A 2,482-nucleotide genomic window follows, 5' to 3' on the forward strand; every position below is an offset into this window, starting at 1 on the left:
GATGGACTATTAAAATCTCAAAATTAGTGAATATTAATATAGTTTGAGAATATTAATTTTTAAGAAGAAACTAGGTAAAAAGTAACAAACTACTACAAGGTTTTTTTGTTTGTTTATTTGTTTTGGGGGGATTTGTATCTGGTACTGGGCCTGCAGGGTCTCACTAAATAGACTGAACTTGTAGTGATCTTCCTATTTTCAGCCTCCCAAGCACTGGGATTACATTCAGGCACCACCACACCCAGTCTCAATTGCCATCTCAGTGCACTCCAATGTGGGGCTGGCCTGGCAGGCCCAGGGATCCAACCCAGGCTGCTGCCCTCTGCCCAAGCAGGCACTTTAGTCCACTGAGCTATGTGGCCCACCCCTACTTCAAGGTTTTAGCTGGCTTCCTTTTTCCTATATTTATAATTACTTTAAAATTTTTGAATGTCATTTTTTAGACAGTTAGTGAAAAATCTTCAAATGATACATCCATTCTTAAATATGTTATTTGCCCTTAAATATATGAAGGTGCATTCATTACTTTTTTTTTTTCATTTTTTTGTACCAGGGATCAAACTTAGGACCTTACACTTATCAGGCAGGCCTTATGCTGCTGGGCCCTCTCCCCAGCCCTCATTATCTATTTTTAGAAATAAAAGTAAAAGTCATTTCTTCAAATATCAACATACTGAATTGTACTTCATTTTTTCTGAAGTTTAAATTTATAATTAGCCACTTGTTTTAACTTTCACTTTGTTTGAAAAGTGATAATTTTAAGGAATTGAAATGCATTCTGATAACAGTGTCATTCAAGATTTACTATTTCTCTAATCCTTTGTAAATTTTGTAAGTATAAAAGGGGTTTATTTCTTGACACATTAAAATTTATAAACCTACATGAAAATAGAGAAAAACAGTATAATAAATGTTCACAAACCCATTTCTTGGCTTCAAAAATTATCAATATCTTGCTAATTTTTATACATTTTGTGAAATATTTTAAAACAGTTCCTAGTCACTTGTCTTTGCAATCCATACTTCTAGAGTACTTCAAGGTTACAAGAAATTCCCTTGAGGGGCCGGGGAGAACCACAAAATTCATGTAATTCCATAATATAATCCAATATTCTATATTTAAATTTACTCAAATAGAGGCTTTCTCCTTAACAATTCACTTTAAGATAAACTTTGCTCTCATAAAATCTGGAACATTTTGTTTTCCTAGTCCTGCTGATGTGCAGTCATCTCAAGCTAATGGCGATATGACTGACTGAAAGAGGCACAGAAATAACAAAATGATGTATAAAGGCTGTATGGGTAAAGAACCTAGCAACTTAACTCTTATGATAATGGTAATCACACTAATAACAGAAGCAGGGTTCAAATGCCTCAGAACAAAGGAACTGGTTAAATAAACTGATGCTGACACTTGACCAAGAAAATTCTTCACCACTGTGCACTTTGTCCTGGAAACAACAGGAACAATTAAAGGATTCTCGTCAGGAGAATATCTTGCATTTACATTTTTTTAAATTTTTCACTGAAAGATTAATTAAGAGTAGAAAAGTCTGAGAGTAGAGGCAAATGACAATTTTTTTTCTTTTTTCTTTTTTTTTTTTTTTTGGCAAAACCAGGGATTGAACTCAGGCCCTTGTGCTTGCCAAGGAAGCGCTTATTCCACTGAGCTATCTCCCCATCTCCCAGAATGACGAATTTGAGAATGACAGTATCACAGTACATATTTTAATAGGGAAAATGTATTTCCAACTATACCAGTTATTTCTCTCAAAGTAAGTGAGTTCCATTACTAAAATCATCCTCTTCCTATCCCTCACTCCCAAATTAGAAAATAGGCATGTGTATACATCCCAGTTCTTCCATCCCTCATCCTAAGGCCAAGCTGTGCTAAAAGATGATTCTTGACTCCTAACCATGAGTTTTACTGACGAAACTTTGACCACAAGAGGAGGGACAAATGTGAGGGGAGGTCACCAGGTGCCCCGGCTGAGTTCAAGGAACATCTGAAGAATCAGTCTACAGAAATGAAGGGACAATGGCACACAACAGATAAAACAATAAAATTGGACCCCTCAGCATACCATGTGCCAAAGTCAACTCAAAATAGATCGAGGAGGGGCCAATGACATAGCTCAACAGAATAAAAAGCCTGCTTAGACAAGTTTAGGCAAACTCAGGGACCACATGCTGTGTCAGCCCTGCCCCCAGGGCAGGCTGAGCAGGCCAGAGTCCAGGCAGTGTAGGGGTGCATGCTTATAATCTCAGCGCTGGGAAGACTGAAAGCAGGAGGATCATCACAAGTCCAAGCTGCATAGTGAGACCCTGTAGCAACCAAATACATTTAAAAAAAAAAAAAAAAGATCAGGGATTTAACCTAAGTTTCCAGACAAAATTAGAGGAAAAGGAGGGTCACAAGGAAAGCCAACATTTTGGCCCTAGCCTTCCAAGTTCAATTAAGACTCAGGACATATGAGAACTT

Source organism: Octodon degus, unplaced genomic scaffold, assembly GCF_000260255.1.
Source record: "Octodon degus isolate 3935 unplaced genomic scaffold, OctDeg1.0 scaffold00003, whole genome shotgun sequence".
Taxonomy (NCBI): domain Eukaryota; kingdom Metazoa; phylum Chordata; class Mammalia; order Rodentia; family Octodontidae; genus Octodon; species Octodon degus.